Source organism: Aquila chrysaetos, chromosome Z, assembly GCF_900496995.4.
Source record: "Aquila chrysaetos chrysaetos chromosome Z, bAquChr1.4, whole genome shotgun sequence".
In the NCBI taxonomy this organism is placed as follows: Eukaryota; Metazoa; Chordata; class Aves; order Accipitriformes; family Accipitridae; genus Aquila; species Aquila chrysaetos.
In genome coordinates, this window is record NC_044030.1 from 44,825,359 (window position 1) to 44,851,339 (window position 25,981).

Consider the following 25,981-nt stretch of genomic DNA (forward strand, 5'->3'; position numbering starts at 1 on the left):
GATTGATTTTAGCAGCAGCACCAGCTTTTGGCCCTAGTTCAAGAAAGCATTTAAGCATGTGCTAAACTTTATCTCACACTGAAGTCAATGGCTGAACATACGTAAGTAAGGATGTGTTCATGCATTTTGCAGAATTAGAGCTGACAGGAATGAAGATGAAAGTAATTCGCAGTTGAAACCCTGCTGACTGTTTCCATCTCTCTGTCCTCCTTATGTAAGGGGGTGGAAGGAACAACAACCAAAGAAGTCCTTACTGCCGGATTTCAGATCCTCCCATTCATCCAGAAACACTGGTTTGGGGGTTCTTTCTCCACACACTATGGACAGCTGTTGTTCCGCATAAAACTGTACAACACAGCAGTTTTGTTGTGGGGTTTTCAGTGCACACCTCCCTAGGTTTATTTTATAGCTACTATGAGGAATGTATACCAATAAATTAGCATTTACATCGTGCAACTTCTGTTTCATCACTATTATCAAATTTCTTCTTTTCTTTAACTTACTACACCACAAACTTCTGATAACGATTAGGAACACTTAACCATAGAAGTTAAGCTGTGGTTGTTGCCCAAGTCACATGAGAGAACATTTCTCCCTGCTGGGACACTCAGGTCCTCCTCTCCACTTCTCTAAAATTTCCAATTCTTGTCAACAGCAGCTCAGATTAATGAGTGGTAGAATTTGCAAAAACCTTCCATCTTTTTGATTGGTAATTGTTAATTACCTTCTAAGTACACTGAGTGGAAATAAAAATTTTAGAAAAAAGTTAGTGCTGAACACAGCCCAGGCCTTTCCCATTTGCCTGCCTGCCTCCTGCTCTCTCTGTCCCCAAGAGTATAAAATAGGTAGACAAGGATTTCCCAACCTAAGCAAATACATCTTAAAATATATTCACTGATTTAGCTTTAAAGCAAATCATTAATCAACTATTACAGTAAATTACACAAACTAACAATGTTATTTTTTGCTCTGAAGGGACAACACATGTTAAGACATTTGGAGACAGCAGTGGCAGTAGGCACAGAAGCCCTTAAAATAAAGGCGAAGCAGAAATGCAACATTAAATGAACTGATGGCTTGAAAAATGTATTTGTTTACTGCAACGATAGAGCATAGTCTTTTGCAAAAGATTTTAATAGTGTGCTCCTATTACATTTATATTCATTTACAGTTTTGGAAGCAGTAGGTTGTAATGTGAATTCAATTCATTATTTCTCAACTTCACCCTACAGAAAGCAATTTGCTTTAAAACGAAGAAAAATAATCACCAGTAAACTACAAATTAGAGTGGTGTCTAAAGAATTAAACTACTGCACTTATTTAAATAGAAATATTTATTTTCATAAATTTGAAACCATACAGTTTCATTTTTCACAATCTAGTTAGCTATGTGCTATAGATACCATTTAAATCTTTGATTTCACTGCTTAATAAAGTAATAAATTAAAGCTCCCTACTAGAATGATAAAGTAGCTAATTATCACTAGCACATAAAGGATGAGCACCACATCGGGCATCGGGGCAATGCACACTGCTTAATGGCTTATTACTTCAAAGACGGATCAGACCTGATACCAACATGAAAAGATCTTGCTGTGGTATCTCACCTGGTATAAGCAGAAAAACAGAGACAACTCACCTATTGAAAGCAGGCAGAATCTCATTTCCCAAACTGAAAATTGGCCAGTGTACTAGGACTAACATTATTTTGCCTCAAGAGTCAATTACTACAGAACAAATCTAAACATTCTCACTTTTAACTGTCCAACCCCTTTCCTTGCATGGAGCCAGACAATCCATACCCCTGCCGTACTAGCCTCTTTTCTCTTCAACATGTAATGCACCTGCCACATAAAGATCTCTGACTTCATGGGATCTCTGGATGCTGACAGATCTAAATTTATCTCTTATGCTAAGTCATATACACAGCCAATGAGCTATGGTCTAGACCTTCCTATAGACCTAACACCTACTATTTCCAGTGTGCAAGGGATATCATTATTACCCATACTGAGTTCCCACTATTGTTTGCAACACCTCTTCAGCCTACAAACACTTGGAAGGATCTATCTTCAGTGAGAAATACTGGGATGTAACAATGTCCTCATGGTTTCCGCTGACATCAGATTCCTACATATAATCCTGTACCCACCCACACCTTGGCTCCTGAGTGTGCAGGTCTGCATCCTCCAACAGAGGTCCTTGTATTTGCAGACTGTGCAAGAAAACCTCCATCAAAGCACACTGTTTAGCTGTCAGATTCTGCCCTGTTCCTTGATTAAAACATTGATGCTCTCCGAACAGCTGCCTTTAAGAAGCTGGAATAGGATAGCTACTTAGAGAAATTAAGTGATTCAGCATTATGACTTGGCAGGCTGTAACTTAATGGGCTAGAGTCCTCATTTTAGTAACTATTAAAATTTACAGAGAAATAAAGTCTTTTCACAGTGCTGTTTTCTTCAATAAAATGTGTTAATCTGCTGGAGAGTAGCGTTTTCCTACTAACCAACACTGAGTTTGCTCACATATAATAATTAGATCAGACATAGGAAAAAAAAACTCTTCGGTGAAAGTAGGTTATATTTAGTTTCTGTTTGAGCAAAACGTACCTTTTTCATATTCTGCTTAGGGAGAACACTTTTATTCATGTTAAATACACCACAAAATGCTGACAAAACCCAACTGAACATACACATTTACAGAAAGGCTGAGCACGTTGCCTTGTTCACGTAATTTGCTTAAGTGGAACGGTGTGTCGGCAGTGCTGGACCCACAGTATCTTTTGCACTAGGCTGTAAAGCATGGCATGCTATGCTTCAGTCTCTGTTTTGGGCAGTGTTGAGCACAGCGCTAACTGAAAAGATCTCCCGCCACAAGGACCACTGTTTTCTCTCCAACATTGGCAGGGCGCTGCTCCTGGTGGAGTACCAGTGGCACACAGGCGCAAATTAAATGAACATAAAGAGGGCCATACAAGCCTCTTACGCAGCTGCAAAATTCTCACCAGTAACAGGGCAAACATCAGCGTGCTCGCTGTCTATTTGGGATAACTAACACTTCAAGATGCTAGGAAAAGAAAAAAAAAAAAAAAATCACTGTTTTACTACCAGCTTCCACTGGAAGTTACCTGCATTAACATAGATGACTTACACCACAACATGGCAGAAAAGAAATCAATATGGTCAGATTGCACAGCGATCCAACCGCTCTCAAATCCTGCAAGCCCCAACTCCCCATATGCTAGCTCCTGCAGATGAAGACCTGGCCTGAGCAGACTAAGTGATAATTAAATGAAATCAGTGTTAAAAGTAATGACTAGAGATGACAGGATGAAAGGCCCTCCCACATGATAAAGCTGGTAACTCTTTAAAGCATTCACGAATATGACCATTCCCCAGTGTACCCTTACTACTGTGCCAAAATGATGTATTTGGAGTGTAATAATTAAAACAATAATTCCCAACAAAGTGGGAATTACGAGATAATTGACCATCCTGAAGTATTAAGCAAACTGCAGTAAAAGCCAAGGATGCTCAACGCTAAGGTCAATTATGGTGTAATTATCTGAATGACATTATTGCTGTTATAAAGTCTGTTGAAAGTATAAAAGAAACTATAAAAATGGATACAGTATGCATCGCAGGGAAACGACCAGGCAGTAATGCTGCTTGGTTGGCTGGTGCCAACGTTGTAGATGGATGTACCAGTGCCAGAGCTTGGACTCAGGCACTGCCAGGCTTGGGCTTGGAGCACTGGCCTCTGTAAGATAAAATCGTATGCTTAAATCAGAAATGCAATAAAAAAAGGAAATGAGTGCTGCGACTTCTGACATGCAAGGGATGAAACAGAAACTGCTCTGGTGAGTAATGAGTGGTACGAGGTGGAAGAGGTCCCACCAGCGAGCTTGACAGGATAGGGTGTAAGAAACACCTGGGGCAAAAGGAAGGGGCAGTCCAGCACAGTCCACCGAGACCATGCACCCAGGGAGAAAAACTGTACCCAAGAGCTCTGAAACAGCAAACCTTCTGCATGGTTCTAACCATAAGGCAACACCTACCTGTCTAAAAAAAAATGCATTTATTTACATACACTCACAGGCACAGGTACATTACTTTTATTAAACTGAGGGAAATGGTGTGAAACGCTGTGGGCTGCTCTATAGATATCATATGGAGTGTTTGCATAGTGGTTGTGCTCCTGAGGTCACCCACACCTACGCTGCTACCACGCCTTTTTGTTGTTATCATTATTATTACTATTACTACTACATTACTACTATTGCTATTACTACATCCCAGTATCCACTCCAGCATCACAGATATTGTGCTCTTTGTTTTAATTTTCCAACATCCCCCCTTTTTTGTCCTTACTTAAGCAAGCGGGTTTTCCCTACCATGTCTCTCCCTTTAGGTCTATGCAGTGGATCATGATCAGGCTGACACAGTCAGGCAGTACAGCCTGGAGCACATCTCTTCCAAAATGGCTCACCAAAGGAGGGGAGACTGGTAGCCAAGTATTGTTCCCACATATACCACGAGTCATGGTGAACTTTTAAAATATTTCACCTCCCCCTTTTCTAACTTGTTTCTCTACTTACCCAAACTGAAACCCAATTTCCACTCAGCCATACCATGAAAAAAAAAAATTTTTTTTTTTTTGGCTCAGTCGCTGCCTTTTCCCTGTAGCTGCATTTTCAGACACCAGACAAAGTCTCAGTAATTGTTAGTGAAAAATTCTACTAACTAGCTAGGAAAGATACAGAACAAAGCTGTTTTTAATATCACATGACCCTGTCTGAGCTAACTGGATTGAGTTTAGTAATCAAGTGTGTGATAATTATTTTTAATACAAACTATGATTAAAATGCAAACTTTGAAGTTTTATATAGCATTTTTACCCACTAATTAACTTCACTAATTGCAAAATTAATGAAGTTAATTAGTGGATAAGTATGTCATAAAAAACATCAAAGTCTAGATGTGCAGTGCTGCTGCAAGAGCAACGCGACAGCCATGAAGTCCAGAATAAAGAGAATGTGTAGGCTCAGCAGTTAAGTCTTCGAAACACAAGTGTTCTCAAAAGTCTTACGTGCACAGAAGTATAGATATGTACATACATTACATATATGTGTGTGTAATTTCTTTAAAAATATCCGTATAACTGTTTACACTGGTGATCTGCTTGACCTGGTGGTGCCACTGTGATATTTAATCTAAGCTAATTAGAAGCATCAAAGTCTAGATGTTATGAAATGGGTGATAAAATGAACAATAAACCACTACGGTTGTACACGTTAATTCCAGTCGTATTTCAACATACACTTATCAATTTTCTGGAAAAGCTAAGCAGGCCACACAGCAGAAGTTGGAGATACCTAGCAATTTTGACGTATAATCCTATCAGCATGTGCTGTTGTTCCTCCGGCCCCTCCTGGTGTACAGGTACATGGTGGTGGCAAGAAAAGTAGGTGTTTAAAGCAATGGTGAGGGTTGCCAGCTAGCCTTTCACAGATGGATTTTTGCAATAAATCCTTTAAAATACAGCTTCTCCAGTAACCACTGGCTGAAGGATACAACACACATAAGGCCTAATCACTACTGACACTGTGAGGGTCAAAGGATGGAGAGAAGAACTGATGCAGCTTAAGTACAAGCAGCGAAGCAGTAGAGGAACGCAGCTGTGAGACAAAAAGGAAAGACAGGTTTAGGTTAAAGTATATCTTAGCACAGGCACATGAAGGTAGTGAAATCAAGGTGTGTGGCAAGAATAACAAGCACCCTTTGGTAAGCAAGACAGTTTGAACAAAGGACCTGGTTTCAGCAGGGAACAAAAGAAAAAGAAACAGATGGGCAGGAAAAGGAGTTAAACACTTCTGATAGGTTTACAGAAGCTTCAAAGTTCACAGATTACATTTACCATCAAGTCTACTCTCGTCCACATCTGCCAACACGTAAATATTGAATTTAATTGATGGTAACACAACCCAGGCATTGTCAAACATCCTCCCCTTTAATCCACAGAGCAATTCACCTGATCCACTCTCCATTCACCACCCCGCACTTCAATCTCCTCCCGTTTGAACAGACCCCAAACTAAGACCACATGCTTCAGCACAGAGCAGAGCAGGTAATTTGGACCGAGTGAAAAGATTTGCAAGGTGTTAAGGCACAAATTGCAACTGGTGTAGGCAATACATCGGGTGAGCCCCAGGGCATATGCAGGCTGCAAAGGAATTCTGTCCCTAATGATCCCAGGAAGGGAAAGGGCTCCCGGATAACAAAGGCAGGCTCAAGCTTGGAAATGCTACCAGACACAGAAAACCATACTGCTGGCATTTTAGAAAATAAATGCCAAAATCCAGGACAAACTGCATGTTGGTCTTCACAGAACACAAACCCCTGAATGTTACTTTAACCAAAATCAGACACACTGAAATGAAGGGGTCAAAGGCCATCGAGTTACAGAGATTCAGAAGAACTGAAGGTAAATATAATCATCTTCTGAAATCCGAGGAACAGCAGTGCCAAGGAAACACGGAACTACAGCTCTCCTCTCCTCAAACATTTATTTGGGGGTCAAATTACTGATCTTTCATGCTATCTCCTTCAGCAGACACCTGAAACAGTTTGAGCAGCTCTAGCAAAATAGAAACAGAAAGAAGAGCGTATTGGGAGTTAACTAGGGAGAAAGAGCAAGGGAGAGCACGCAATCACAGGATAAGAAAAAGCTCAACCAGCCCGAGCATTCAATGCAGCAATTTAATTGTGGGCTCACCACTATGAAAGGGAGAGAGCAGGATAACCACCAGCCTGCATTACAGGCTTTGATTCAGCCGCATGCCATGACGCAAGGAAATACAGCAGCATTCTGTGAGCGTTCTTCAAAAGCCGATGACGGATGCGCACAGAAAATTCCCAACATCCAACATACCTCCAGAATATTAACACTGATTACATTTTCATAGTGACTGAATTTAAACAGAACACACAAGGTGATTCAGTTAATTTTTAGAATAGTAAGAAAAACACTAAAGAGAGAATGTTTTATGATAGCCATTAAAGGCTTGTGTCAGTATGCTTTACGCTTAGTTAAAAAATATCTGCAAGAATCACGAAATCCCTCTGAAGAATAACCGGCTTTTGCTTAGAGCCCTCTTTTCAGACCAACCACCACAGTAAAACTGTTATCCTTTCACTTTGCACAGTGATTAAAATGGACTGTACGGCACTGAGCCAAGCTGAATGCACACGCTTTCCTGCAGTGGCTCAAGCCACAGGGGTTATAAAAATCTCGTCAGTACCAGCAACAGAGGTTAGGAGGTAAAAAATACACACACCTACGCCCCCCAGATTTTCTATGTTAAAGTGGTAATGATCAGGCTTTAAGCGTTGCCTTCTCTGGGGATAGCTAAGTGGATTCAGTTTTCATGTGACAGGTCCTAACAACTTTCTCCTGGGATTTATGTTCCCTATCTAATTCTTCATTATGACCAGAAGGATATAGCCTAGCACTACTTAGCCTTTTTTTTATTGCTTTAAAACCACAGAGATCACGTCTGAAGACAGTCCCATGAGGCACTCTGTTTAGCTGCTTTCAATCAGGTACTGTGCCCCAGTGCCCCACATTTTAGTTTTGGTCACATCTAACGTAGGCTATATTCACAGCAAAGGCATCAGTTTTGAATTTTCACATTTCTGTTCCTTTCCAATCTATCCATATGTATCAACCCTTCAGGGAAAAACACTTTCATTTTCTTTCCTTCTGCCTGTTTGTCTCTAAAGGATTTTATAGTTGTTTTGCTGCAGAGATGACCTAGGAGATTATAAGAAAACAAAGCAAATTATTGTTTTAACTGAATACTTCACGGATAGATCTGATGATCTCTTTCCATACTTTCTGATTTGTTCTCTCCCTTCCTCCCATTTTTAATCCTATTTGTTCCTGACTTGATCAGTAGTAAAGTGATGGGAAAAAAGGTAGCCTTCAAGAGGCTACCATGATTACAAACAGCACCCTAAAATTCAATACAAACATTCACTCCACATCCCAATGCCTTCAATCAGCAGAAACATGTTCACGTGGTTTTCTCAGGTATTAACTAAGAGACTGGCAATTCGCTCATCTCTTCCCCTGTCAGATCTTGTGTGGCTTCTTAAGACTCGATATATTTTATGCTTTTCTAGCACCCTACATGATTTAGGAAGCCAGAGCTACTGCTAAGCGCCCAGTGAAAACAGAATTCATTATCCAACTAGTCTCTTAATTCGGCAGGTGGATAAAACATGGCTGGGTGCTATTAAATATTTGCAAATTCCAGTTCATGCTGATTCTGAAGCAAGCCATTCCCTCAACCATCTATAAAAATACCTTCCAGAAAGAAATCTTTGAGCACTACTGTTCGCCTCCCTGCCCAAATAACATCCAAGCCCATTATATCTGCCTCACTTCATCTACACTCACTTACTTGTGCTCCCAAGACCCTTGTTCAGGAAATTATCCCATTTCCTATTCAGGAAAGCACTCAAGCAGATGCCAGATTTGAGGCACACACTTTGATCTCAGGAAAGCCACAAGGCAGATAAAGAAATCAGAGGAACGTACATATGTGCTGAACTTTAGATGCCTACTGCGTGCTAGTCTGAATCTGGACCTCAGTCTGCTGAAGAAATAATTGTCACCAGTCTCTTTCTTCAAATCAAGGACTCTGGTAAGTGGAACGGATAGAGGAGTGGTGGAAACACAGATCCTGCAGTCAGCCTTAAAGCAGTTACATCAGTATATAATAGCACATTATATGTACAACACCTACTTTGAAGACTGAAAAAATAAAACACACAGTCCTTTCTGCCAGATTTTTAGATGCATTACAATTCCTGAACATCTTAGAGCTTTGCCATGAGAAGCGGCAGTAGCTTTTACTTTTCTGGGCCTTTCATTATTTATGTTAGACAGGTCATGCTGTTAATTTTTTAAACGTTAAAAGCACAATCAAATACTAACTTCGGGCTAGCTGGAAATGTTTTGATGTCAGCAATGAGCAGCCAATACATTTTTAATTCAGGCTAGAGGAGAGGAAAAGCAAAAATCTCCCTCTTGTACTCACCCTACACTCTGCCAAGTAGTTAAGTGTGATAACTGGCATGCACACACATGACCTTCTGTTCTATTCAAATGAGTTATCTCAGATAATTTGTGAAGACTGTTCTCTCACTTAAGTACTTCATAATACGATCCATCTTTCCCTTTGCTTTTGTTAAGGGAAGACTACAGTAATCCCCCTAAAACAGCATTCTGGCAAACGCTCCTAAATTATGTAATTCACTAGGTTCAACTCTACTGTTACAATCATTTTCAAGGAAGACGGGTATAATACATTATCATTATAACTATACAATCCTGAGCTGAATTTTCCTTGGCTGAATTCCTAACACTTTAATGCTGAAATTGATCTGTTTTAAAAACATCATGTGAAAGGTTTTTAAATACCATACGTGCTCAAGCTCTTTATTTTAAATGGTTTAGAAATGTGCTGGTGGAAACAGGAAACAAATGGCAAAAAAAAAAAAAAAAAGTCTTATGTTCTCTAATCTACCATTAAGTACATCTTAAAGAACAACAGGCATGTTTCCAAACAAACTATTGCAGTGTACAAATTACCCAGCAGCGATGGAGATAACAATACCTATGGTGTGGGTTTAGATCTGAGAAGTTGACATTTCATCAAGGTTGTCTAGGAAACCATTTTTAGAATTTATTTATAAAACAAAATGAAAGATGTTTATTTCCATTTGGGATGCCTCTAGAGAATCTGGCAAGTAACAAGTTTATTAAAATGACAAGTTCAAGGTACTTGTCTTGTTGACTGTAAATAACCTCCCTGTGAGCCAATTAAGAGTGTGGAGATCAAAGGCCCAAGCAGCCCTATAAAACCAGGAGTTACATACAGGGTTAAGGGAAAGCCTCCCCAAGCTTCCTCGATATGGAAAATTTCCTCTAGCCACCCTTCACTCGGGTAGTGCAACAGCAAAGACAAGCATTTTTGGACTTGCTTTGGAGTACATTAAAAACCAACATCCATATTTTAATGGACACCTAACCCAGCAGCTTGGTTTTATGCACAGTCAGGAATTATTTTAGTTGTAAAGACTGATCCAGATGAGACTGAAGCAGCTAGACAGTGAGAAGGCAAAAAAAGGAGCTGGGAAGGATGCATGGGATAACTTGTAAAATGGGTTTCTCAGTTGGGAAGGGTTATTAAATCCCAGACTGCAGCAGTTTGTCAGTGCATTTCTACTCCTTAGTAGGTGCCAAGACCGTGACTTTTCAAGGTAGAAGTCAGAATAGCTAGCAAAGTGTTTCCTAATGCAAGGCTTGACTACTATGATGATCTCTGCACACACCACCTTCAAATTTGACATCAACATAGGGCACGCTTGTCCTGATGAGTGACTTTACATCGAGTACACAAAGTACTGCCAGCAAGTCTCTAGCTAGAATTTAAGGGGCTGAGTTGGAAGTCACAGCACTGTTTACCAACCAACATCTCAGCTGCTTGAGCAACAGCAGACTTGGTTTCCTTGCAACACCACCTTGCTTACTTTCAGTAATTAGCTAAATCCTGCCCTAAGACAGAGAAAATCTTGAATTTTAAATTGGGTCTTCATTACCGCTTCCTACTATGACGGGGACAGATTCTGAACCTGCCCAGTTTGTCCCCCTCCATTTCACTGTCCTTCTCGGCCCCTTATATTACAGGGTGGGAGGTGAAGGAAAGGCTTTCAGCATTTGTTGTGACTGCTAAGACCATAAGACTGCTCATTGTGCATAGACTTTAGCTCTGACAGTAAACGTAAATTTCCATTTAAAGACACCTACAGCACCAGATGGAGCCCTTACAGTGAGAAAGTGTAACAAGCTCTTTCACAGCAGGCACAATTGTATCCAGAGCTCCAGCCTGCAGATGGAAATCCTTCTTCCCTGCCCACATGCTCTCCCCACAGGGTGCTTTCACTACTGACAAAAATCACATTCCCACATCCACCTCTGGGGCTGCTCCCTCTGCAGCAGCACCGGACGAAGCCTGGGAGAGTCCTCCAGCTGTGCAGCAGCCCACGCTGGGCTCCTTGCTAGCTGGCAGTGAACCACTGTGCTGACAATCCTGATCCACAGCTGACCCATCTTGCTTCACGTATGGAAAGCGGCAGAGCCCTGCTAGCCTGGCCCCGGGGCCAGAGGTAACACGATGGGGAACAGCTTGGGCATGGTGCTGGGCTGTCAGGAGTCACGCTGCCGGTGCACCGGTGGTGCGCTACCAAGACGGGTCAGCATTAGCCCCGGGGTTTTGGCAGTGTGCTTCGCGGCATGGTGTATATACACTGCATGACGGCTGGTTAGCCCGGGGGGGACGCTGCACACGTGCTCCCCTTGCCATGAGCGTCCCAACAGTGCAGCGGTCTTCCGCCGATTCTGCTGCACCTACCACCCCGTGCGGTATTGAAGGATCCATACCACACGCAAGAGCAATGTAATCGAACCCCAAAGGAGGGCGAAAATTCAACCAAAGCTTCTTTTCTGAAAAACACGTACAGAGATTAGGTAGTCAACTAGATTGAGCTGGCAAACTAGGACACAAGGGCTACCACCCGAGAGCAGCATGCATGCACCTGCCATGCATGGGACACACATCCACTGAGAGGTTTTAAAAGGAAGAATTAGGTAAGAACGGATCACAAGTTAACACTGATGCCTGAGCAAAAAGCTAAAACTGGGAAGGATGGAAAACGGTGTTTATATTTGGGAAATCTAGGTTCGGTAGTCTGCTCTTCCGTCTGATTGTGTGAAGTCAATTAAGCTTCTTCATGCCTCAGTTCATTATCTATAAAATAGGCAGAAATTCAGAAGCCTAGAGTGCATTTCTTTCCCTTACAGGGTTGTTGTGAGGATTAATGTATTGAAGATTTGGAGGTACTCCAGTATCAGAGGGATGTATCCATTAAATATGCTAGACTGAAATGGAAAAATAGGGGAGGGGAGGGGGGGAAATAATCAGTCTTCCTTGTATCAGCAAAAACACAACTAGATGACTAGAGCAGTCCAACTACTGTAACAGAATGCCTATACTAAACTCCAGAAATCAGTATGTCTACAAATAATAACTTTAGCCCATTCTTAGTTTGCATAAATCTGTATCACACAGACATCGGAAATGTAAAAGAGGAAACACTTCTGCATTGTGTATAAAACTGTCATCAGCTAAATTCACCAGAACCCAAAGCCACTACATCTGAGACGTAACTAACTTAATACTCTGAACAAAATTTCAGGAAGAAAATACTGCTGGTGGTTGTTGTTGTTGTTGTTTTTTAAATTACCCATGGGTAACAGAATTAACCAGGAAATGTGCTATCTGCAAGTTTGTCTTTGAAATTATTCTTCTCAAATTAACCTTCTGTATTTGAAATGTGAACAAATCCAAATTTGCAGCTGCCTAATAAACTCAAACCTGTGCTTCAGAATGTGTAAGGCCTTGTCAGAGACAGCCAGATGTCAGATAAACCTCCCTGATTTCAAAAATGCAGAGCCAGTCTTCCCATCGTCATTCCTTTTACTATAACCCACCGAGTACACAATCTTTTATTGCATTGTGCTATGCAGTGTTTGTACTTACAGCACTCCATAAATAAGAAAAACAAACAGGGTGTGTGCTTATCTGATTAAAATCCAATGTAAATCATATGCAAAATAGGTGCAGCCCACTGGCTCATGGCAAGTTGCCAGTAAAGACCTTCTGTGCTGAAGGTTGTGCACCACTGATTTAGGGCATCATCTCTCTGTCATACTTCTACTTTTGTCTCATTATTTTACAGTTTCCTATGCTACATTATTGAATGCTCTTTCCCATCTCCGCTTTTATTCCTACCTGGCCAGTTTAGCACTCCATTTTCTTACTATCTGTCACCAGACTACACAAAAAAATCTTGCACCATGATGCATAATCACTTTGTGATTTAGGTGAGCCCAATCCAATCTCAGCCTATACAGTACACCACTTCTCTCTCTCCTTCTTGCTCCTGTAATCATTCAAAACTATTGTTACTTCAATGCAAATTCTTTTCAGAAGCACGCTCCTGCTTCCAGGTCTCAGCTTCCTGAAACTTGTGCCTTCTCCTGGTAAAGCACAGCTTGGGGCCTTTCTGACGGGGCTTACAGGCAAAGCAGATTAGCCTGAAGAGCTAACACTGTATGACCAAGTACAGGGGAAAGTGCATTTCACATGAAATCAGAAAACTATCCAAGCTTGATTAAAAAGCATCCAGGCAATGCCGCAGAACACTCATGAGTTATTTTTTCTGAATTCTCGCACAATTTAGATGATCCAAAACTGTATTTCCCAAATGCTGTGCAGACATGATTATGGAATATATTTGTTTTGATTGGGCTTTAAGTCCCTACTTTTCAGATTTCTCATTTTTCCTTTATTCAAGGTTGAAATTTGCTGTGAGAATTTCTTTAGCCCCCTGTAGACTTGGTCAGGGTATTCCCCAAAGAGGGAGACAAAAAGAATTGGGGATTCATCATGCACAAGCTGATATTTACAGTAACACCACTACCAGTAAATGTTTGCTGGAAATAGCTTGATATTTCTTCACTTTCTTTTAATATTTGTAGGATTAATAACAAATTCAGGCCCTGATCCCAGAGTATTTAACATCTGGGCAAAACACTTCTTGCCGACATCCACAGGGCTGTGGTTTGGCACAACAAACACACTGCATGTTACAAGAAACTTTAGCAATGGCAGCAGTAAAAGGCAATTTCTTCCTTATCTCTTTTTGTGCTTCCCTTCTTTTCTTATTGTGAAGAGACTAGGAACAATATGGCAACCATAACAAACGGGAATAAAGAAAACACTCATGGATGATTGCTCAAAGTGGGTCCATAAATACCACGATTACCTTGCTACTATGCCGTTTGGTTCTAGGACAACTTGAAGCTGCATGATGGCAGGTGACAAAAAATACCTGCATAAGACATCTTTGGTGCTCCGAAACCCTGTGGGCACCTCAGATACACCAGACGTGCATGCTACAGCAGAGGCAAAGAATACCTTTGTATGCCTTCAGACAGCAGTATAAAACAATGTCTCCTCCTTTCATTGCAGTGGTGTCTTCAACCCCTGTGAACTCCATTTGCCACTTTCCAGTTGAACTGCACAACACTCTGAGGTTGATTGCTACAAGAAAACTATAGTCAGAATAACAAATATGAAGCATCTCTCCTGCCAAGTGGTAAGACCTTCCAGATCATACACTAACTTCCTCCATGACCTGCCAAGGTAACCATATTTCACAACACATTAAATGCATTAAGGGTCCCAAGCAAACAATGCTCAGGCACAAAACTCAAAGCCATAGATGGCTAGAACAAACTTGCAGCTCCTCTAGGGCCAAAACGGCTTTTTCAGCAAAAAGATCCTAACACGACTCTATTCTTCTGCCTCTATTCTCTGCCATCCCTCAAGACAGACTTGAAAAGAAAGGACAGCTGGCAAAAAAGAAGCAGTGACAAAACCGTTGAGTCAGACAGAGGTAAAAAGGTTAGTCTCTGGGAGCCAGAAACTACAAGGATAGGCATCTTAGACACATATTTTTAAATGCCTTCTTTCTCTCTCCTTCTTTTCTTCCTGAAAGACTAAATGCAAAATGAAATCATCTTACAGAAGGACAGCTGCTTCCCCCCTGTGCTCAATCATTCTAGTCACACTATGTTGTCCAGTAACCTGCATTGATAATTCCTCATGAATAAAATGCCAACATTATCATCCACAGCTATGTTGTTGACATGCTTTTGCTATTTCACTAAAAATACCATTAATTTTCTGGCTTCACAACAGCTGAGCTACTCCCCATTTGAATATACAAAAGAGTATTTTGTTTAAACCAAATTAAAAGCGTTCCAGTAAATGACTTCAATTTTGCTGGCTATACTACTTAGTGTATACTGTTCTATTTAATCCTCTCTTTCTCAAGTCTACCCCTTTTACCTCCCCCTCCTTTTCTTTCTTTCCTTTTTTTTTTCTTTTCCTCCCCTTCCCTTTTTATACTTAATCCTTTCATGCCAGGAACTGGATTTGCCCAGCAAGACATCCACAGTCAGAAGGAGCTTCAAAAATGTGGTGCCAAAGAGTTAAGGCAATGGTGAAATTGCCTCCAGTCTGTTTTTATTCACCTGTGTTTGCCAAAATATATTTAGCAGTAAGGAAAGGAGGGAAAAGGGGAGGGGGAAGCACACAAATGCTGAACACACCTTCCATTTCCCATCCAGATAAGTGTCAACATTCCCCATTTAAGTCGGAATGAAAACCACCATTACTGCCAAGCCCTCCTGGCATCTCACCACTTTATTTGTTCCCATTTGTATCTAATGCTTTTGTCAACAGTTCAACAAAAGTCAAAGCAAACAACCCACTACAAACACTGGGGGTAACAGCAACAAGCATGAATCCTTCACAATTATCCAGCCCAGCTGCTCAGTGCCTGTCCAGGCAGCTTTCATTTACAACAGTGTCAACAAAAGGCTGAAACCCAATAACTAGGTGGGTCAATACTACCACTGTAAACCCTCTGGAGAAGGAAATGCTGTTCTCCTGCTTAACTGCTTCAGCAAACATGCAGAATAATTCAGTTAGATAGACAAGTGCTTGCCTAATCATTTGTTGTGTGAATTATTCAAGGCTTTCCCCTCCCCCGTAAACTACTAAACGATGGCTCTTCAAATATTTCTGAGGAACCACCAGATGTCCGACAGGAAAAAAGGAAACATGAGGCAAATTCTGACATAACAGAGGACAATGGTAACTTACGATCTTGGAAAGCGTTAATGCTCAGAGGATTAACGCCCTCCTACACCTTGCTTCTGGTGTCACTGTACAGTGAGCAAACAGCTTTTAACATACAAGCGCTAAGCACGCATCGGTCTACTAGCTGCCTGATCTTTATACAGCATAATCAAGGCTGCTGCCTACGATTTTTCTTCCTTTTTTTTTTTCACGCGAGTTGTAAAAGAGTTCTCTCCAGAGAATATGTAAAATGTGGATAAAAATAAGCACAGTAGTTAGTCAGGTGGATGCAGAGAGAAAACATGCATTTATTCCCACATCGCTCGCTCCCCCCCATGCTCATTTGATCTCTTCTTAATCACCCACCTTAGCGTTTATTTCTCTGCAGCCACAAGGCGAATGTTCACGTGCTTTTCTCCAGAGGTTTCACGGGGGTTCATGTTTACACTTTCAAAGAGCAAACTAGTCACACTGCCTAGAACCAAGTGCTAAGCATCAGGTCTTTTACTTCAATTACCTCTTTAGTGTGGGAAACAGCCACCTCCAGATGTTTGCTTCCCCGTTTTTGTTGGCTTTTGTCACAACCGTATCATTACATTAACATATTCTTTTTAAACTTTAAGTAAACTTTAAGAAAGCGGGCAAATTAGATAACAAGTGGTATTTGTTTTGATTTAATCTCATTATTGGCAAGAACAACCCTGGATATGAACAAATGTTTTTTCCTAAGACCAGTTTACGTACACATGACAGTGCAGTGTCGGATGGATACGTATTGTGAGCCAGAACACAGTATCAAATACACTTATAAATATTTTATTTTTGACATCTACAGTAGCAGTTGTGCGTGCTGAATAACTAATATTCCAGAGAGGATCCCTAGCAGTTTTAAGACATAGCAAAACAGTAAGAGAAATTCTGTCTGCATGTCAAATTAAAGCACATATTTTTGTTTTTATAATTAGAATCTGTAACATATTTTGTTTGTAAAACAAGCGGGTTTACAGTGATTGCACTGTAGCAATCTCTGGAGCTGTGTGTTGTCAACATAAAGAGCCTTCTTCAATCAGAGTTTTCTACCTCCTTCTGTCCAAAACAATTATGAAACACTTGTCTACCAAGTAGCCGCAGCTCTGTCGGTTTGTGATCACCGTAGCTGTTAGTACCCATTTCAGCCCTACTCCACTTGGCGGGAAACTTCAGTTAAATTTACTACTATAAATCAAGTTATTGCTATTTGCAACACTAAGTTTGTTTATCAGTATTAGCAGGACTGTTACAGTCATTAGCAGTATTTGCAAAATGGGTTAAGGTCTGTGGAGACCGAAGGCACAACTGAGAGGTACTATATAGGACCGAAAACATTTGATATCAAAAGGGTTGCAACTTGCACAGATTAACTGGGAAAAACATGTGCAGTGTGATGCTAGATACTCTGAAAGGAACAGGGAAGAGATACACCACCACACAAAGATGTCTCCTCTGCCTCATCCCCTGGAGCAGGAAGAAGAGTCCAAAAATGGCACCTCCAGTCTTCACCATGGCTGGCAGCAACACAGTTACCAGAAAACCTTCATGAAGCACGCAAAAGTCCTACAGAAAGTCTGCTAAATACTTAACTGCTTTCAAATACCTGTGGTATGATATAAAGCTTTTAGGCTACCTAGGTGGTGGGCATACAGTGCTTTTAATAAAGGCACCAAACTGACTCTGGACAGGCTGCCTTTATGCTGGAAGCAAGGTGCCTTTGCTACTCTAATGCCAACGATGCATCCTGACAGGGCTTTTGGAAAGATACTAGGGAATAGCAGAAAAAGGGTTTCTCTCACCCCACAAGGTTTACTGTACTTGATTTTAAAGGGGTTATTTTAAAATTATTCAGACATTGAATTCCTCTCATATTTTGCAGTATGGGACAGCAAAGCTCACTACAAAATAATATTTGCAGTCATTGCAAGAAACTCTTTTCTCGAAGCAGGGGAGGAAAAGCAAAATATTCACTTCCTCGAGGGCTAAAATAAATTGCAGTTTGGTATTTTTAAAAGAAATAGAGAGGTGGGACAGAAATGCAGCATCAACAGGTATGGTTTCAACAAACATGTTAGGCAGAGACAAGAAGTATGTGCACACAGCTATAATTACTGCAAGCCAAATACAATGATTTCCTACTGTCTGGTGTTGTAACATCACAAGACAAAGCTTCGTGTTATCTAGGTCAGCACTGGCTTTTGAACTCAGTGCAAGCAATGATTTCTATATAGTCTTGGGCACTTTGTTATTAAAATAAAATGAGCAAAGGACTCAGAAATATGTTGCTGTACCTGCCACGTTTTCTGTTGTGTGTGGTCTGTGCCAAATTCATACCACACAGCCCTGCGGACAACCTTTCTTCTGGGGGTAGCTGCGATCGGGAGACATGTCTCCCAGCCCTTCTTCCATACACCCACGCTGCACCTCTGCACCACACACCAGCAAAATCAGCGTTATTTACTTTGACCTGGCAAGATTAATACAGCAAAGAAAATACTGTATGCCCTCTTTCAAAAAATACAGTGGCTTGACATATGTCAGCTTTGCTGCATGGAGAAGCCGTGACAGACCACTCACCCCATGAACGAAAAAAGGAACAAACTGTGTCGAAATTTTTTCCCTTCTCTGCCCCCCCCCCCCCCCCCCCCACTTACTCATAAGTACACATTAAGGAAACTCCCACAGCTGCATTCACTGCCTCTGGAGAGGCAGAAAAACAGAGGTACAGCTGTGCCTGCTAATGTTCATATGCAAACAAGTAGCATCCGACTGGCTGCGATACCTCACTCAAAAGCACCTCCGTACTCTTTGATAAGCTTGCAGCTCAAAAGGAAGCAATACAGAGCAATCTGCCGTCCTCTTAATGCAATTAGCAGATTAAAGCGGCATTTCACTTCCAATACTTCATTAAAACACTGATTGCATCCAGCGTTCGCTGATGATACGACATACACAGTGTTCCCCCTACAGTCCTCCCAGGGACTCGGTGGAAAGTGACGGGGCGAGCCCGGCTCCCGCAGCCAGCAGCCGGCACAGCGCCCGGAGCCGGACACGAAATCCGCACCACGGTGGGACGCGGTGGGGACAAGGGCGGTGGGAGGCGAGGGGCAAGAAAACCCGCACACCTGCACAGGCGCTGGTGGGACCCTAACCAGCCCCGTGCCGGGGCCCTCCGTCATTGCTCTGGCAGGCGCAGGCAGGGGAAACCATCATCCCACCGGGTTCTGCATCTCTCAAGTGCAGTCGCAGCCGGGCCTCTTGCTGGGTCGGCTGTCACACTGCTGATTTTTTGTTACACGTCTCCATTTTGCTGTTTGCGCGAGAGCAGCTACCCCTCGACTTCTGTTTCCACTACAGTCCAGTGAGAGTGAAGCACGGGAGTGGTGAAGTCCAGTAAACTGCGGTGTGGACACGAGCGCTTAGTTACGTTTTCCCCTCAGATTGTTTTTTTCACAGCAGACTGACAAGCCCAATAACGCCTCAACTCAGGACAAAATTTTTGTATTCATTCTCCCATGTAGCCACAAGCAAGCTAACAGCGTCCCAGCGCAAGTGCCGTCAGGCTGAGTCCCTCCACCGCGGGAAGCGCTGCTGGGAGGCACCCGGCTTCAGCCCCTCTGCCAGGCACTGGGGGCATCCCTGGGGGACCCGCCAGCTCAGCCCCCGCCGCTGCCAGCCGGTGCCAAGGAAAGAACAAACTAAAAAAGATTAATTCGCAGATGTTCATGCATTTCACATACAGGGTGCCCTGTGGTCCGTTGCCAGGGCAACGGGAGACCACCGGCGCGCGCTTTATTGGCTTTATGAAGTGCGTCTCGGGGGCTATAGTCCGAGAAACGCTGTATGATAATCATCAGGCTTTTCAGAAGCCTTGTTTTGTGTTTATCCACATTTAACCCTCTGAGTGTTGTTAAGAGCATCACTATGCACGGCTGGTGCACCGAGGAAAGCAGAGACGGGGAGGGAGGGACACGCACACCATCTCCGCTTCCAGCCTTGAAACCCTGGAAAACTCATCCTCGGCACCTGCTCCTGCCTGCCCGGCGTTGGAAGTTTTCGCCCATAGGCTGCAGGTAAGCTGGTCCCCAGGCTGTGGTAGTGCAGGGCTCAGCATAGCGGGGTCTGGGGACAAAACTGACACCGCCAAGTGCAAAGGCAGCACAAGTGTCACATTAGACTAACAGACTGCTGATGCCAGGCACAACATACTTCCTCAGTAACTTCGAAAGGAGAGGAAAAAAAAAAAAAAAAGGCCCACCAACTTCCTAGATAGAGAAAAAACACACTCTCATTTTAAATCCCAACATGTGACACCAGCAAGGCAGCCACACCGAAACCTTTATCACAGCCCCTCCAAATCTGCGGTCCCTGTGAAAAAAGAAAAGGAAAATCCCATGTCCAGAAGATAGTCGGTCTTGCAGTGCCAAGGGCTACAACATCATCTATAAATTCACAGAAACAAGCTGGAGCAATGCTGCTGGGACTCGGCTGCTCTGCCTCCTTCATTGCCCACTTCCCCTCCTCTCCTTGCTCCAGGCCAGCATCGGTCTCCTCCGGCTGTCCGGGGATGGAGGGACGGGGGTTAAAATCACAAATGTCACAACGCCCCAAGCAGCAGCAGCAGCAGCAGCAGCAGCCACCACCATCAAGCGCTAATCCAGCAGGAGAGGAGCAGGAGAAAGCGAGGGTGGCAGAGGGGATCAATAGAAGAAACGGCTTGCATTCAGGCTGGCAGGAGAAAGAGCACGCAGAGACAATCATTTCCTGGGAAAAGCTAAAGCCTAACGAGAATTTACTCTGCCTCCTTTATTCAGGCAACCAACCCTTTTGTGGCAGGGGCTTCCTGAGTGACAGGAACCCAGGGCCCCTTAATAGGATTTCCATATTATTTCCAACACCTGCCTAGAAGTTATTTGTTTACATTGAAGCAGGCGAGATTCTCAAATCAGACATCTGCTTCTGGTTCAGGCATATCTTAGGAAACCATCTAGAAAGAAGCTTTGTTGCTATGGAGACATTTTTATTTTCTTCCCTTAGTTGGCTGAAAAACATTAGCATTTCCAATTTTTTGTTCTTCAAAAGGCCAAATGTCGCTCAAGAAAACACAGAACTTTTCAAATTGCTATGCAGAATAGGCTAATCGAGCTTTAGATATTTAATTAATTATTCGACTCAATTAGAGCTGTACTGGAGAGAGGCGGGAGACACGGCGTAACTTTCCCGCAAATTCCCCTCAATGGCCAATTCCTGCTGGCCGGCCTAATTGCTTCTTCCCTCAAAGCGCAGCTAAAACTTTGTAATTCATGATGCACTCAACAATCTTGCATAATAACTTGGGAATCAGTCAGACTACTCATTTCCTTCAACTTCTTCTAAAATCAACCTAAGAGACTGACAACACTTTGACTAGGTATAGTGCCAGGGAAGAGACAGGAAAAGCAATACAAATATAAATACAAATATTAACCTACTACTAGCATTCAGTGACTTTAACCAGAGGACAGAAACTTCCAATGCATGTCATCAATATTGCTGATTCCAGAAGGTAATCTGTCCTCCTTCCCTCCCTTTAGCAGATTATCAGCATGCCCAAGGAATCAATTGATTTGCACAAAAATAAGGGATGTTTCAAGTTACTTTGGATCTAAGGGTTTTAAAGAGAACTCAAAATCAAAACGCTAAGGGCTCAACACAACAACAAAAAAATGTATCACAGCGCCAACAGAAAGCTCCAAAGCAGAAAGCAGCCACCTCGGTTGTGTCCTGCTTTGACAAAAATTCCTAAGTATTGTTTATTTTCTCCCATTACTTTGACTAACACCTATTTAACCCAACCTGTAAATGTGTTCTTCATTCCAGACATGTTCACCATGAGTAAACTGGTGTAAGCCATGGATGCCAGCATCCAAAGTATGATTTTAATCGCACACTTACAATGAGAACTTCAGAAGAGATAATAAACTAATTCATTCCCTCCCTTTACTTCTTTTCCCCCCAGCTATTACATTGTCAAAGCCTTTGCACTGGAGAAGACCTTTCCACCCACCTCCTCACCCCAGCAAACTTCCTCTTCCTACTCTATGATGTAAAGTCACAATCCTGTGTTATTAACATCATAGTCTGTTGCTATGGAAATAATTAGACATGACTGCTCAGGTTAGAAATTATAGCCCATGTCAGTGTTTGCCTCCTGGGTGAAGAGAGCATCTGGAGAGAGACCATCTGAGTTACCCTAAACCACCAAGTGGCAAAATAAAGTTTGATAGTGAGAAACACTGCAGGAGTCTGTCCAAATGTGGGCACACTGCCGAGTAAGAGTCACCCTGTGGTAAGTGGCAAAAGGGTGCATGGTAAGAGACCAGTGTACAGTTAATACACAGAAGCGAGAAAAAAGCTATTGGGTAAAGGAGGTGAAGCCATCAAAAATGGCAGAAGCAGATGATTCTTTGATACCAGAGTACGTGCCGTTACTTTCATACAAATACTCTACACTAAATTAAAATTCCCAGACGAGCTCATTAAAAAGGCAAATGATGTGACGCTGAATGAAAGAAAGAAATGTAAAACTCGGGGGGGGGGGGGGGGGGGGGAGGCGGGGGCAGGGAGAAAGGAAGAAAAAAACGCATCGGGGAGATACATACCTGAGGTTCAGTTTCATGTTCTAGAATTCTGTTAAAAACCACAGGGCTTGAGTGACATGCTACAAGTCTAGCCATGAAAAGGTTATTAAGGAAAAAAAACAGTGCCAAAAAATGAGCTCCATAAGATAGACTGAGACAACAAACAGGACCCTGCTAATTAATATTTGTTCTGCTTCAGCAGACAGTTACTGGACGAGACTGCAACAAACAAGCATGTCTCACCCAATCACATCATTAATCCATTCACGTTCACCACCTGAGGACCAGCTATGCCCCACAGATATTTATTCATCTGTTCCACAAACAAACAATTACAACACATTTTCTGGAATTAGGGCACCTGTTATATTCGGCACAGCTTACACGCCCAGAGGCAGATATCAATTAATACTGAAAAAATTACTGTATCGCAAGCCAACAGAAGTTACTCATTATATTTTGATAACACTACCCCCAAAACACTCACAAAGATCAAAAACACAGCTCCTGTGGAGCAAAGTTTAGTTCAAATATGCTCAGCTTAAAACTACAACTTCATCATTACAGAAAACAAAATACACGCAACGCCTTGTTTCTGAACGGAGAAAGGCATGAGCAGAATCCATGACGTGAGTGTGAAACGTTTGGATTTTAACAAGCCTGTGAAGTGCTTTTCAGCTGAATGGTGTTAAAGTGGCAAAATAAGAAAATGATCAGGAAATAAATTCTGTAAATTTATTTAGGCGCGTAACAGATAACTTATGTTTCTCCGGCTCATTGAATACTTACTGAATGCAAAAACATTTGGCAGGACACTCATACCACTAGTGGAAGTCTCATTTAAAAGAAACCTGACAATTAAGACAAAGTCCACAGCAGTACATTATGGCAGTTTATGTGGTGTTCCTTTAACAGCAGAAGAACAAAGTCCGAGCAATGTACATTTGGTAATATCCGAAAGTCTTATAATACATGTTGGGCATTTTTGCAGAAGTATTACTCATACAGCTTTTTTTTTTTTTTTAAAGTATCAGATTACAGCTGGAGGAGTAAGCAGCTTACTCTTACATATTAAATCAGCAGAGGTCTAAACACTTAATAGTGGCTAACAGCTCGAGAAGCTAAACTGAGAAGCACTGGAGCACCTGCCACCACAACTGTAAATGGAACGTGGGAATTGCACCCATCCACTTTCCCTGTATCTGCCCCACATGTAATTATTAGCCTTTACACAGATTAAGGCAAAAGTAGTCTTACTGCTAAACCCACTTGAATTTGCCCTGACACACCTCCAGTTCACCAGCATGTTAGGCAGAAATTCACCCTAAACCAGCATTTGAAATGTTATTTTAGAATCTTTCATTTAAAACTCTCTTTTTTCCACAAGAATCTCAAACAAGCTATTTTATTCCTGCCACAAGACTGCAGCTTTTAATTACTGGCAATTGTTCCTGCTGAAACAGTAGCCCCCAGCATCAAAATGAACAGACTCCACCATGTTGACAGGTCTTACTATGGGCATGGTCTCCGCTCCAAGTAATTTACAATTCAGGTGAAAAAAAAAAAAAGGCAATGCACCACATGAGTATAAAGAACAACAGAACTGGACTAACAACAGATGCAGTAAAAAGTTACAAGAGTTGAATCCTGTGCACCAGGCAGGGATTCAGAAGAGACTGAGATTTCTGGAATAACCTGCTCGGGGACATCCTGGCTGCCTGGGGCAGGCCCCCAACCCAGCCAGCATCTGGGGGCTCCCTTGCTCCAGCTGCCACAGCGAGAGCCACGGGAAGAGACTGCTAGCGCTGGACTACTTTCTGCCAGGTGGTGCTTTTGCACACAAAATGCTTCCTTAGCTTCTTCATGGTATGTTTTACAGAAAGGACTTTGTTAGGGGCCAGAGAAACTTTTGCCACATTTGTCCCAGAGAGGGTACCAGGGCTGGGAAGAACAACGTGCTGCCTGCTTCAGCAGTTCTTGCTGGAGGTAGAAAAATGCTTGCGGGGTGCAATTAGCAAGCAAGAATCCACTGCAGAATAATCCTTTTTTTTTTTTTTTAAAGAAGTTTTACTGCTTTGAAAAGGGGACGCACCAAGTCCTCTGTGAAAAGCTGCTCGGTTAACTGCAGAGCTGTTTGTCTTTCTGTCTAAACACATTATATTCCCTCAGAGCCCTTAAGCCAGGGCTGCACTTTGAGCACAGCCCTGGCGCTTGCCACCTTTCCCTTCCCTTTGTCCGCTCCGCAGCCTTGCCGCTGCACAAAGAGCGCTCCCATGACCCAGTTTACCACATCTAGAGTTTTCCCACACTTCAAACTTTGCAAAGGATTCGGAGGACTGAATCCAACACAAAATCAAAGACCTCCCAAAGCCACCCTTCTCCACAGAGCTTGCTGTGCTGATGCTGATCTATTATTTAGGAATAGCTCTTGAACAATCTTGTGTTTACCTGGAAGGTGACTACTCAGTTTCAGTAGTCACTTAACTGCTCACTCTGGGGAGGTGCTGTGAAGGATGCGAGCCCAGTCTGGCTTACCAGGCAGGAAACATCACGTTTCAGAAGAGTGATGCAAACTGCCTTTTCCCTGGCCTGAACCAGGACGAGGGTGGGGACCGGCACTGCTAGAGACAGCAAGTTTCACGAAGACAACTGCCCAGCAAATCCAAAGCGTTGGCAGTGGTGGCAAGAAATGGGATGCTTCAGCCAAACTCTTTGCTTTGTAGATATGGGTAGGGTACCTTCGTTATCTGAATCGTACACTAAAGTGTAAATTTACACTTTATGAGCTATTCTAAAATCTGCCCTGCTTAATAATCTGTATCAGCAAGAAAACACTTTAAAGTGTCTCTCACAATTAAACGCAGGCACAACCTTGTATAAATCAAAATTTTGCTACCATATCAAAACGTTACACTGGGGCTGTATAACATTGCCCATATCCTCATTACATGCTACACTAATTACTACCAGCAGATTCAGAATTTTCTGCACATTAGAGGCTTTTAGAGGAGCTATAAAAAATTTCAGGCACCATTAATTTAAATTTGTATTGAAATTTCCTTTTGACAGATGGCCAAAAATTACTTACTATTTAGAGTACCAGAGCTGCCTGTTTGCACATTAGAAGAGGAAAGGGAAAAATTAAAAGCAAGAAGGAAATTTATGTCACGTTCATTACCTGTTAAATGTTAAGGAGCATTATCCTGCATGAATAAATTATTTCATACAAGCACACAGGCTCCAGCTGCTGGCAACTGGCACGTTCTGGCTGGCAAAAACCATCTCAAGTCACACAGCAGACAATCATAAAAAGCCTCTCTTAACCAGGAGCCACTTAAGGGAGGACAGATCGATCGAACAAGCGACTAACTGCTACTCTGGGCATCACTGAAAACACTTAAGGAAATTAGCAAACTATTTCACCTTGCAAAGCTGGCAGCAAGCCCCATAACGCTGACACATGAGCCAACTCACAATCTGAACACCGTGCAAG

At 42.3% G+C, this 25,981-nt stretch overlaps 1 protein-coding gene across 4 annotated transcripts in view; it reads right to left on the bottom strand.

The window, feature by feature from the left end:
- The window catches only part of TLE4 (TLE family member 4, transcriptional corepressor), a 100,304-nt gene that overhangs the window by 15,337 nt on the left and 58,986 nt on the right, over positions 1 to 25,981 (bottom strand). The window lies entirely within an intron of this gene.